At 33.8% G+C, this 14,797-nt stretch overlaps 1 protein-coding gene across 3 annotated transcripts in view; it reads right to left on the bottom strand.

Annotated features, from left to right (window-relative positions):
* The window catches only part of LOC114346117 (E3 ubiquitin-protein ligase RNF19A-like), a 500,767-nt gene that overhangs the window by 319,824 nt on the left and 166,146 nt on the right, over positions 1–14,797 (bottom strand). The gene's annotated exons all lie outside the window — the stretch shown is intronic.

Below are 14,797 nucleotides of genomic sequence, written 5' to 3'. Positions count from 1 at the left end.
TTCGTGAGTTATTTCCAAAATCGTTCATTCACGAAATAATGAATTTATTTCATTTGGCTTTTACATGTATGTATTACACCGTTCTTAGGCGTCAACGCTCTTCGGTAGGGATCTATGGGGAGTATCACCGAGTCGCAAGCCCTTATCCCTTGCCGTACTGCTCCCTCATAGATCGATCAGATGCCCGCATATTCCAGTCTAAGCGCCAGATTCATATTTAGAATTTTATACTGGCGCGTTAGCCTTTTTGTTTTTCCAATGGCCTGGGCTGGGCTTGAACTCACATACCTCAAGGCGAAGTGAAGTGTGGATTAGCCGCTAGTCGCACTGAGCTATCCGATCGACTTTTCCGACCGGCTTTTACATACTGCATATAATTTATGGGCGCAACCGTATGGGCGCGTTTTTCAAGAGCCACAACCTTTCTCTTGGTATAAAAGTAAGAATGTTGAGATGTTACATCTTCTCTGTCCCTTTTTATGGTGTTGAATTATGGACCTTGAACGAGGATATGTGCCGAAAGTTGGAAGCATTTGAGATGTGGCTATATCGGAGAATTCTTAAAATCCCATGGACTGATCGGGTCACAAATGAGGAGGTCCTTAGAAGAATGGGGAAGAACCGACAGGTAATGACCACCATCAAATCTCGAAAGTTGGAATACTTTGGACACATTATGCGAAATGAATCCAGATATGCCCTCCTCCTACAAGCTATCCTGCAAGGAAAAATATTTGGAAAGCGAGGTCCAGGAAGAAGAACATCCTGGTTGAAGAAGAAGAACATCCTGATTAAAGAACCTCAGAACCTGGTTCAACACAACATCTGTGCAGCTTTTCCGCGTTGCTGCAGATAAGGTGAAGATTGCCATGATGATCGCCAACATTCGTCACGGATAGGCACATTAAGAAGAAGAAGAATATAATTTATAATCATTATTTTCAAAGTGCTTATAGAATATGCTGTAATCAACTTACCAATTTTAGTAAATCATTAAATTACATACCTGAAACAAAAATGAATAATTAGATAGGGGGTAATATAAAATATTGATCAAATTTCATTTTCCGTCGACCGTCCATTTATGATTAATTTTAACACCCTCAAAATCATTGATTAATGACCCCTATTAATGAATGATTTTCTATTAATGAACGATTTCATTATAGGCAACACAACATACATTGCTTGCATAAATTAATTAAACGCTCTGTGATTGGCAGTGACCTGTGGTGTAGGCAACCAAACATATACCTATTTATATTCCCACTAAAAAATTTAAAATCAAGTAGCCGCTGTTAGTACTATCTGTCATTGTATGTCTCAAAATGTTGTTTATCGTTAAGTAAATAAAAATTTAAACTAAGATATCTTTATTTCTGAAAAGTACGGTCGACGGAAAAGTGTTGTAACGAACTCGTGAATTAAAATGGCGATTAACAATCTCGAACATTAACGCGCTCGCACCGCTCACGCGTTAAAATATCTCAATTGTTAATCGTCCTTATTAATACACTTGTAGGTTAAATAACTATTAAATATCTTGGTTTTAATAGTCTGAGATTAATGAATGAATTTAAAAGAATGAATTATGTTTCACACTATTGGACGAACTATAACTTTCAGTAGTAATTGCACGAGAGCTCTAAAATTATCGATTTGTTTCCCGAGTGACACTTTCGACAGTTTTAATTTCACGACCCGAAGGTGAGTGAAATTATGTCAAAAGTGGCACGAGGGCAACAAGTCGATAATAATTTTAAAAATCGAGTGTAATTTGCTGAGATTATTTCATCAATAAAACTGTCTTTTTTAAATCATTTTAACTATTATTTTATTGATATCTTCACCTCAATATTTGCTAAACCTGTTTCTTGGTGTTCTCTATGACAAGTTGTAAAACATTAATTGTCATTAATCTCACTGAATGTTCATTTTTGCGTAGTAACGAAGGGCATCTGATGTAATGCTTGACGACGGGATATTATCAAAAATTATCGGGTATAATATCACAAGAGAGTGAGAATAAATTGACAATAATGCGACAGTTTTTCGAAAATTTGTTGTCTGGCAATAGACAGGAGAGCCCGCAGGGCTCGAGTGGGTATTGCCCAAGGACAACAAATTTGAGTAAAAACGAAGCATCATTTTCTTATTTATTCTTACTGTCGTGTGATATTCGCAAGATTATTTTTTAATACTTACATATAAAATTCAAGTCTTTATATAAAAACAGTCAGTGACATTGATCTCAATTAATGTGACACACATTTTTCAACTTGTCAAAGTGAAAAGCACAGTTTAGCAAAAATTTAGATGAAGATATTAATAAAATATTACTTAATTTCTTTATAAATACCATATATCATGAAATAATCTTACCGAAGTAAATCGAGCGCTTAAATTTGCCTATTTGCCTATTTTATTTTTAGCTTTCTATTGGCCAGAATCTCCTATGAATGAAATAATCACTGTAATTTTTATTTATGTAGTTTTCTATTGGTCAGAATCTCCTATGAATGAAATAATCAGTAGTAATAGCACAAAAGCTCTGAAATTATTGAATTTTTCCCGAGTGACACTTTGACAGTTTTACGAGCCGAAGGCGAGTGAAATTATGTCAAAGTGTCACGAGAGCAAAAATTCTATATTAATTTCAGAGTTCGAGTGCAATTTGTTTTTGCAGTTTTTATAAATATTTGACGATTGAAAGTCATCACTTTTATTATTTTTAAAACATTAATTGTCATTAATGTCACTGAATGTATTTTTTCGTAGCAACGAAGGGCATCTGACGTGATATACTTAACGACGGGAGATTATCAAAAATTATCGATTTAATTCAGATTTCTGTAGCTTTCTATTGGTCAGAATCTCCTATGAATGAAATAATCAATGAAATTTCTTATACTAAAAACTAAGTAGATATGTTTCTATTTGTTCATAGAGGGTGAAAGGCGACTGAGAAAAGATATTGATACAGTACTATAATATTCCTAAGTGAAAGCCGGAACGTCAAATAAACTTAATTTCAACCTAAAATTGTGGATTATTCCCAACTGAAATAGTAAATTGTATAAGGTGCCACAAGAAAATAGCTTCAGACCGACTCTGCATCAGTCAATATGTTTAATCTAACAATAAAATACTGAAAATTTGTGTTTTCAATACTTTTAAAAAATTATTTATTATAAATTGATGTTACTACAGCTGTTTCGGTACCTTCAAACTTTTTAATTTCTTGCTGAAAAATATTGAATTGGCTATGGACAAACCATAGGTCATACATAGATATGTAGCAGCTAAAGGATTATTAAAAAAAAATAATGTTAACAAAATGTTTGGAGCTTTTGTGTTTCATCTATGTATGTGTATCATCAACCCAACGTAAAAACGGGATATTTAGACGTCCCGGTAGACTTTTTTAGGATCCCGGGTACGATTGTAAAAAAACGGGACAATCCCGTTTTTACGGTACGTTTGGTCGCCCTAAATTTTAGTGGAATATGAATTAGTAATAAGTGTTATTAGTGGATCCGACCTCGCATATCAATAAAGACAACGACAGAATGAGGAAGGAAGAATTCTGCAACAACGTAATAGACATTGAATCATTTTATGCTAAATTAACTAAATTTCTTATTGTACAAAATATACTAAACATGTTCCTTGAACTAATATGTATTTAAAAATATAATATTAATGAACTGCTAAAAAAATCTACAGCTATTTTGACCGTTAAATCAAGGTATTCATACAAATACATAAAAAGTTAATTGTAATACAAAACACAAAGTTCAAAACAATCATTAATCTTATTATATTTCTTATAAGTGTTGTTAAGTTTAACGGGTTCTGGACACTTTAACATTTTGTGTTATTTTTAGAAGAACTGGCAGTTTGGAGTACTTGGAGTTGTTTATTTTAAATTTAATAATATATTCATGCTGTATAAAATAAAATAAATAAAAAATAATTTTATTTCAAGAAAAAATCAGTTTACATGCAAAAAACTTAGATGCTAAGTACACGATGAACATATTGTTTGTGTGTGTACTTATTCTATTTATTATAATCAATAAAATTAATCTAATGGAGGTAACTGATTATTAAGAAAACAAGAGAAAATTCACTTAACCTAATAAAGATTTACAAAAGACTATGTCTATGTTCTATAAAGTTTTACATTATTACTAGAATATGTTATTTATTTTTATATTTTTTATCCAGCTAGAAAGTGATTTCTTTATCTTAATAAATTTTTTATTTTTAAATTCTTGAGGTAAAGAGTTAAATATTTTTGGAGCTGTGAAGAGTAAGCTTTTTTGAACAGCCGTGTAATATATTGGTGTAGTAGTCGTTAACATATTATTAGTAGTAAATCTAGTTAGAAATTGATGGTTTGAGCTGGGTTTTGGTAACTTATTATTACAATAGAGTCTGACAATGGTTTTAATATAAAGTTGAAAAATCTGCATTACATTTGCTTCTATAAACAAATCTTCTGAAGAAAAATATTTCTTTTTAAATAAAATGATTTTTAAAATTGTTTTTTGTGTTATTATTAAGGGGGATAGAACGTTAGAATAACCTGCACCCCAGGTACATATTCCATATGTTAGGATAGATTCGACTAGGGCTTTATATATATTTATGATAGTATCCTTTGTTAAACATTTTCTTAAAATGTAAAATTTGTACATAATTTTTCTTAATTTACCACAAATATATTCAATGTGAGGTTCCCACTTCATGTGTTTGTCAAAAAATACTCCTAAGTATTTAATTTTATCAACAACTTTAATAGTTTGACAATCACATTTTTTGTGATCCTTACATGTGTATTTATGTACTTTAAGAGCTAAAATTTCTGGTGACGTGGCTTCATTCATTGTGAAGCACATAAAGTGGGACTTCTCGATATTCATTGAAAGCAGACTGACATCAAACCAACTTTTAATTTTTGCCATGATTTCCTCTGCTATGGTAAGAGTTTTTTCCCAAGTGCTCTCACAAACAACAATGGCTGTGTCATCTGCATAGCATATAATATTAGCCTCTTTGAGAACTGAAAATAAAAAGTCCATGTATAACACAAAAAGCACTGGACCCAAAACCGTCCCCTGTGGCACACCGTACGTTACTGGAGCTGATTCACTTAAAGTTTCATTTATTTTGACCTTCTGGGAGCGATTTTCCAAATAAGATTTGAACAAATTATAAGGAAGACCTCTTATTCCCTTTTTCTTAAGTCGCTCCAGCAATATACGGTGTGACACAGTGTCGAAGGCCTTGGCCAGATCAATAAAAATGACCATACACTTCTTTTTATTGTTGAAACTATTAATAATTTGATCTGAAAGTTTAATTAAGGCATCTTCTGTGCCATAGTTTTCTTTAAAGCCATATTGGTTTGATGATAATAAACTATGCTTCTCCAGGTAATTACATAATCTTAACTTAATGCATTTTTCTATGATTTTACTTATGTTGTTTGTGAGGGCAATTGGACGATAATTGCTAACTATATCTTTTGGACCACTTTTGTGAATAGGGACAATTATTGTTTCTTTCAGTGCGTCCGGAAAGATGCCTTGCTCAAAGATAAGATTTACTAAGTATAATAAAGGTTTAATGAGAAATTTACTGTAGCACTTAATTATATTATTTGAGATACCATTACCTATGTTTGAGTCACTGTTTTTTAATGTGTTTATAATTTTTTCCATTTCACCACTCGAAAAAGGTTTTAAAAACAGGCTATTATTTATATTTCCTTGCTCTATTAAAGAATTTACAATGTGATCTGGTGGTTTTTTTATTTTTGAGGCTAACGTTGTAACAACTAGCTGATGATTTTCTGTTGGAGTGAATGAAAAGGGAGTGGTAAACTCCAACAGAAGTAGTAAAAAGAAGAAGATCTACTTAATGTAGCCAAAGGACAAAAATGTGTGGCTTCTCCGTTGAAGAAGCTGGAGTAACTAAAATACAACTTTGTAGTAGTATTTGTATGGAAGGATGCCAAGACAAAGAATATCGAATTGATACAGGACTAGAGATGAGAAATCATTAATAGATAGATATAACTTGAATGGCTAGCTAAATATGTATGAGAAGGGCCACTTGACACTCAAGGAAGGATTCGGCCAATTTGCACGGCTATTTTTGGCCAGACAATAGATTAAAGGAAGTGACAATGATGGCTCGAAAAGAAGATATGAAGATAATGTTCAGAAAATAGATAGAGTAAATATAATAATATACTGAAAATAGAATGAATTTTTGGGCGCCAGAAGAAGGATAACTAGGTTAACGCTCTTCCAGGTATTCTACGCTGCTATAGAGTATGTTAAATTTGTAGTACAAGTATGTGAAAAGTTATTAAAGATTATTAAATTATAAAATATACTACTAAAAATAAAGGAGTAATAAGAAAAAAAAATCACAATAAATGTATATTTATTGAATGTAACTACTAGATCTTTTTAACAATCTCTGAGTTAGGACAAGTAACTAGTGTGTAACTCTAACATGACAGGAAAAAGTGATACTAGTGAAAGTCAATTACAAAATCATCATACAACTATGATCTAAGAATACTCTTTATAAGGTTAGAAAAACTGACTACGGGTACCTCTAATACAGGAAGTACAACTTACAACTAGGTTAGTAGAACCCTCACCAAATAATAATTGTACGTTTATAATACGTACACCTTAATTAAATACTACCTGATACTATATATAACATATAAATACCTCACTGTGAGTGGGACAGGCACAAGCCTTATTGAATAAATAAACCTACGAGTGGATACACAGATCCTTTTCCTAACTCGTGGTTTATAATAGTAATAATAACAAGTGAAACCAAAAACTAATCTGAGGGATTAGAATCCAGAAGTTCATATGAATTTAATAAATTAAGGTTAAAGTTAAATAAAGTTAATAAGTTAAAGTTAAGTAAAGTTAATAAGTTCAAGTTAAATAAAGTTAATAATTACAATTTTGACTAATATGTGAAGTTAATTTTTAAAAATTTAATTAAACATATACTAAAATAATGGAATGAGTTTAAATAATTATACAAAAGTGGAACACAGCCTAAAAATAATCAAGATAAGAGTACCGACTACTATTATCAGGGAAAATATCTGAGCTCAGAAATTTATACCTTTATAGATTGCAGAGTGTTGGGGAACGCTATCAATTAAATATTATGTTGTAAAGAAAAAAAAACCTATAAAAAATATAAAGCAGGAAAAATGTGTGTGCAATTGAACTATAAAAAAAAATGTACTAAATATCACAAAACCAGTCTGTCTTTAATAAGAGCACAGTAAATGTTCCCAAACAAACCACTCTTTCCTAATCTTGAAGTTGATGTAATGAGCACCCAAGGGTGCTAACTCTCGCTAGCAGCTGTCCTGCTGGAGGTACAGGAGAGGAAGACTGGTAGAAAGCAGCTGAAGGTACTCAAAACTGTTGGAAAGCAGCTGGAGGTACTCAAAAAAAGAAAATGTGGAAATAATCCAGGCTGGTCGCCTATTGATTGTTTCTCTCTGTGTGGTCTGGCCTTGGTGTTGTTGTAGGGTGGCTTTAAGATTTCATGGTAGGTGCTAAAAAAAAACAGTGTGGTGTTACTACCAATCTACCAATGTCAAAAAAAAGAAGCAAGAGATACGAGGAGGTGTTTTTATTCCTATGGGAATAAGAAGAAATAGGTCATTAAGTCCAAAAACTTGAATGACTAGACAGCTTGACCTTTTATCAGGTTGCTATCAGATGACCTTGGTCAAATAACACAAGTAATTTCCAATTGAAATACAAAATATAATTACTGTGAAAGAATATTTTATTATAATATATACACCGGTATATAGATATATTATACAAGGATGAAATATAGTAAGACTAAGCGATGGATACTTATTTGATCATCGTTCAAAAGATAGGAGTTCTGTAGACTTGAAAGGAATATAAAAAATGGAGTTTAAATTAGCTCTATTTTCCAACTGGAAGCACAAATTAACAACGAATATTGAATTATCTCTAGATGAGTTTGATCCATGAAAATAAAACATAAAAACCATGAAAATAGACTATGTGAAACTTAGTTAGCAAATGTCAAGGACTTCCAAAATGGCTGAATAAAATACTTAATAAAATGTGTATTTACCGGGGTAGAACTCATTGGATATAGTATGCTCTAAAATTCTTCAAATCCACTGCTGCTGGATAACTTCACTATACTTTTATTGTAATATTTAATCAATTTGGAACTGAGAATTAGAGGTGAATAATTGAGTCTAATGACCCCGCACACTACGATTCAGACCGAACACTCGAGAAACAATGGCAATCCAAGGCTCACGTTCACAGCTGAATCCTTCGTACCCCTCGACTAAGCATTGGCTGTCAAAGTGGGGAAACCAATGTTGCCACGTTTTAAATGTGACGTCATCAAGCATTTAAAAATTCTGAGATGGGTTTAAGTTCTATTTGAATAAACATTGAAAGAAAATAATTCTGAAAATAATTAAATAATATTTTGGATAGTTAAATAATATCTTCCCATCAATAATCGATTCTATAAGGGGCGGAACGTCACATTCCCTTTCAACCACCAGAAAAAAAAATTTTATTTAAAAAAATTTTTTTTTTTTTTTTTTTTTTTTTTTTTTTTTTCCAAAATATTAAACTAGAGTAGTAGTGCTTAGTGTATCATTCCCCGTTGATTCGCAAGATTACAAATAATCACCACTAATAATCAAGGGAAAGTAGGATGGTCACTGCAGCAAATAACGGAAATTGCAAAATATGACCCGAAGTCCTAGTAAAAGTGCTAAAGATGAGACATAATTTATAATGACAAATAAGTGTCGAATTGGCAGTAAATCCAAAGTTGAACTATCCATGGACATCAGATTTATAAGGAGTATATCCAAGGACGAACAACCAGGCAAAGGTGAGAGCCAATTCATACCATAACGCAAGTACATATACTAAAGTCACCAATGAAATCAATAACTATAATAAGTGAAGAATCAAACACTCAATCCTAAATTGGACTAGCAATGGACACCAGATTCGTAATAGCATATCCAGAGAAGAACAACTAGGAATATTTATAGAATAATTTTCACCAATACCAACTAATATAAATAGTGAACATACCAAAGGAATGCAAACACATTAACCAAAATAAATGTGGAATCAGACACTCAATCCAAAGTCAGACTATCAATGGACAACAGATTCACAAAAGCATATCCAATGAAGAACGACCAGGAAGATTTATGGACCAATTCACATCCATACTAAATCATATAAATAAATTAGGTCTACGTACACCCACATCCGGTAATACGAACCTATACAACCAAATAAACAAAATAAGTGAAGAATCGGACACTTAATCCAAAATCGGACTAGCAATGGACACCAGATTTATAGGAGCATATCCAAAGAAGAACGATCAGGAAGATTTATGGACCAATTCTCACTAATACTAAATAACTAACTAAATTAGCTCTAGATCTACCCTCATCCGGTAATATGAGCCTATCGAAACTAAATAGTAAAAATAAAGGATGAACTTATAAGTTCTATGACTCCATGGTAAATACAAAATATGACGGGAACGAGCTCCCAATCTTTCATAAGACTGTATATTCATGTGAACATACATAGGATTATCCAGGAGATATTCCTGAATCTAAGCAACAATTAATGCCTAAGGAAAGAAGAGGGAATCTACTAAAAAGAAAATCAATAATTTGTCCCAGTGGGTTAATCACTAACATTACGACTCTACGTCTATGGAAAGTCAAGCATCTATATACTATGAACTAAGAGACATAAAATAAGCAAACTAGACTTCCCTATTATCGTGTGAAAATGTGCCTGGAATATTTGGAACAATTGCACAAGAATGGTTAGGAAGTGTTGTACACCATTTCCCAACCAGAAATATTATCATGGATAAACATCTGCCTACTCTGACAAGAAAGACATGGATTACGAAATCGGATAGCAGTGATCAGTTGCTGAACTTCGAACCCACGTATTCACCAACTTTGAGCATTAACAGACTAGTTCATAAGAAGAAATATGAAGGACTCAAGAATTCATTTATAAATCAAAATTCCAAATTCATTCCAGAATCATCCTGTGGAGGAAGTAAGAATCCGAATTAATATAAAGTATTTAAGGTACCTGTGACAAATATCAATAAAGTAACCCAATAACAAATTAACAACCACAACTTCTTTCCAATATGGCAAATCCAATGACATGATATAAAAACAATAAAAAAAAATAATAGGTATGTAATCAAATATCCAAGATATAACACATAATCTAAGATATGGTAGTGTAACATAGCTCCATCTATATTAAGCAAGAATACTTGTATGAGCCCACACATCCAAATATCTTAATATATAATAATCAACAGCCCTTTTATTCTGAGAGGTTGAGTACAAAACTAAGAGTACAAGTGGAGGTTATTAACTTGGTAATACTACTGGCTGGATTAGTATTTGAGAATATTTGTCGATAATGACTCAAATGCAATCTATAATACAAAAAATAATAATAAACTCATACAAGCGGTATTACCCAAGAATTCGGTACCTAATAACTAATACGTGAGAAATCATCAAGCCATGCCGAAGGATAAAAATTGCTATGGTCAGGCATTATCTGGTGATTAACAATTTAAACTAAAATACTATACCATAATAAAACTAATTAAAGGCAAACACAGGAAGATATTAGCTTAAACAACCCTGTTAAGCTAATCTTCTTCCGATGAAGTTGAAGAATCCACATCGTCCATGGTGTTGTCAGGCAGTAAATCCTTTACATGAAATTGACCAATTCGCTTATTAGTCGAATTGTCCTTTAATTCATAAATCAAAGGAGATATTACCCTTGAGACAGTACATGGGACATATTTCTGGCAAAACTTTGCAGAAATGGCATCACCCTTATTGGATTTGACAAAATTGCGCTTTAAGACTCGATCACCAACAAAGAATCGCAGATCTCGTTTCCTCAAATTATAGTGCTGCTGGTTCCTTAGGTAAGAAGTTTTTAACTTCTTCCTAATGTCTGCGAAAATATGAGGTAACGTCTGGAGATCATCTAAGCGATGAAGTTTCTCAGATATTTGAGGAAGATTTTCGGAATTGTCTGAAATTACACCAAAATAATCACCTGATAAAGCCACATTCCTACCAAAATTCAAATATGCTGGAGAGCACTGGGTAACTTCATGGACAGAAGTCCTTATGGCTTGAGCTATGGAATGAATATATTGATCCCAAGCTCTGTGATCAGGGTAAGTATAGGACCTTAGAGCTGTGACAATACTGCGATTTACTCTCTCAGTATGATTTGCTTGTGGATGGTAGGCAGCATTATAAAAGGTCTTTTGAACCTTATATTTAGCTAGAAGATCTTTAAAGGCCTTCGATACAAACTGAGGACCGTTGTCACATGACACAATTTGAGGAACACCATACACCAAAAAGACTTGTTCCTCCAAATATTTTAAAATTGCTGGAGTTGTGGCCTGGCGAAGGGGACAAACTAAAGGAAATTTAGTGAAATAATCCACAACTACCAGGCAATAGGTATTACCCTTGTAACTCCGAGGATAAGGTCCAATGAGATCCATTGAGATCATCTGCCAAGGAAAATTTATGTTCCTGAAGGAACCCATAAGTCCAGCCTGTGGTAGGTTACTTGGTTTACAAGTAGCACAAACCATGCATTTAGAAATGTACCTTTTTATAGACTTCCGCATACCAGGCCAATAATATAATTCGGCAATACGGTGATAAGTCTTATAAAAACCAAAATGACCCGCCGTAACTTCATCATGAAACATATGCAGAATATTTTCCCTATTTGGCGTAGGTACAACTATTTTCCACTCCGACATATTGGATAAGGACTCTATCGGACTTAAGATGTGTTTGTACAGAATATTATTCTCTACCTTAAAATCAGGATATTTTTGTGGGTCTTGAGTGACCCTATCAATCATATTCTGATACCACATATCAGGACTTAAAGAGGACAGATCTAGGACATTAATATCATGGACACGTGAAAGAGCATCTGCGACCACTACCCCGTTTGCCTTTCTATGGACAATCTTATATGAATAGGCAGCCAGTTTGCATATCCATCGAGAAAGCCTCTGTGAAGGGTTTTTCATACTATGAAGCCATACTAAGGAACTATGATCAGTAATTATAGTGAAATTACGACCTTCCAGATAATAACGAAAAGCTTCTAACCCATGGATGATAGCTAAGAGTTCTTTCTCCGTAGTTGAATAGTTTTTCTGGGCCTTGTTCAACTTCTTACTAGTGTACGCTATGGGGTGTTCGGAGCCATCTTTCAACTGAAATAATACGCCTCCAGAAGCTGTATTAGAGCAATCTGTCATTAGATAAAAATGCTCATCAAAATTAGGTGACATCATAACCGGAGCGCTCGTTAAAGCATCTTTAACGCGCCTAAAAGCTTCGTCAGCCTCAGGAGTCCAAGTAATGGTCTGTCCCTTTTTCCTGTTCTTCAAAAGATCAGTAAGAGGTGACAACAAAGTAGAGTAGGACGGTACAAATCGCCGATAATAGCCACACATTCCCAATATCCTACGGACTTGGGTGGTGGTCTTTGGTATAGGAAAATTTTTGATAGCAACTATTTTCTCAGGATCAGTCCTCAGCCCCTGGTTATCCACAACATAACCCAAGAACTTAAGACTAGGGCGACAAAACTGACATTTATCCAGATTGACCGTTAGATTAGCTTCCTTAAGACGTAAAAATAACTTATCTAAAATTTCCATATGAAGGGAAAAATCAGGAGTGACAACCAAAATATCGTCTAAATAATAGAAAACATAGGGCTCTAACGGTGGACCAATGACTAAATCCATCAGACGACACATTGTCTGAGGAGCAGAAACAAGACCGAAAGGCATGGTGACAAACTGGAATAATCCTTTACCACTGACAGCAAAAGCAGTATACTTCTTGCTCTCTTCACTCAGTGGGATCTGTAGGAAGGCCTTAGACAAATCAATAGAAGAGATGTATTTGGCATTCTGAAGTTTGCTCAAAATCACATCTATTCTGGGGATAGGATAAGCATCCCTGTTAGTTGTGATACTGTTTAGTTTTCGACCGTCAAAGCAGATCCTGAAGGATCCATCCTTCTTCTTCGTTAACCAGAGCGGAGAACAGTAGGACGATGTTGAAGGTTCTATGATATTTAAAGCAAGCATCGAATCTACTTCCTTTTCTAAATCTGCCTGCCAGGCTTGAGGTATGGGGTACTGATATAATCTGAAAGGAGTGGGATTTCCCACTTCGATAGTGTGAGAGATTAACGACGTACGACCTAGTTTGTCTTTTGAAGAAAGAGTAGTAAATTTAGAGATCATACTCTCTAATTGCCTTTGTTCAGAGCTTGATAAACTAGCAAAATCGTGAATAGCACTAAGGGTAGATAAATTAAATTCAGATATGGAAAAAGAAAAATCAGAACAACTTAAGGTACTATTGAAAGCATTGAAAAAGTCCATACCTAAAATTATAGAATTCTGCACGGAAGGAATAACATAAAATGTAATTTCCCTACATAAATCTGCCACTGTGATTTTAATTTGGAGTTTGCCCGTAATGGACTGAACTGTACCATCTGCAGTAGATACTTGCAAAGATGAAATGGGCATAATGGGAATACTAGAATTTTTCAATAAATTTAACGAATGTGCCCCTATCAATGAAATATTAGAGCCACTATCTAACAAAGCTAAACACGATTGTCCTAAAATTTGAATAGGAAGATATGGCCTATTATCATTTTGTTTCCTAACTAATAACGAATTAATATCTAGATCTAAAGTATTTGGTTGTCTACAACCGTTATATGGAACTAACCCAGACGTATCATCATCATTAACAAAACTAGAATCTAATATAGATAATGGAACCACATTACTATCACAATTATTATTGTTACGTTGAACACTACCAATCAAAGAAGCGTTTGTAAATGACCATCTGTGATCATTTGAATCAAGCGAATCTAACGTATTATCTATAGAAATAAATTTCTGGTTTAATTTTGTTTTGTGGTGTGTGCTGCTTTCTTGAACGACACCCCTTTCCCTTTTCGTGAAGATGGGTTTGGGTTGCTGGATGTGCTTGGTCCAGCAGTTTCGTTTGACGATGGGGTTTGATTCCCTGATTGGATGTTGGACGGAGAAACGTTCAGGGGACGGACCTCCGACGTGTCGTTTCCCGAACACTTAGAACAGTTTCTTTTAAGGGTGTTCTCTCGGCCACAACCATGGCAGAAAATACGATTTTGAGGAATCCCACAATTGTAAAATGGGTGACCAGGCTGATCACAATTCCAGCAGACAAGAGAACTAACAACCGAAACATTATGTTCATGACCCTTATTTAGCCAAGAACGTTGCCTAAAGGAAGTTGGCTGAGAAGAAGAGTTAGAAGAGGATCGAGATGTGGATGGAGGTTGAGAAGACCAGGATAACGTTTCCTCCAAACGTTTGCATTTTATAGTAAGGTCATCAATGTTCTGAATGTCCATAAGAGCTAATTGTTGATGATAAAAGGGCAATAGACATTTAAGGATGATTTTAATTTTAGCTAAATCTGACAAAGGAGTGTCTAAACGACTACACATACCTAATATAGTATTAATAAACATAGTAACAGATTCCCCAGGTTTCTGCTTATGATTCT

Source organism: Diabrotica virgifera, chromosome 1 (assembly GCF_917563875.1).
Source record: "Diabrotica virgifera virgifera chromosome 1, PGI_DIABVI_V3a".
Lineage (NCBI taxonomy): Eukaryota > Metazoa > Arthropoda > Insecta > Coleoptera > Chrysomelidae > Diabrotica > Diabrotica virgifera.
Note: the sequence above shows the minus strand (reverse complement) of the source record. Positions and strands in the feature narration are given on the sequence as shown.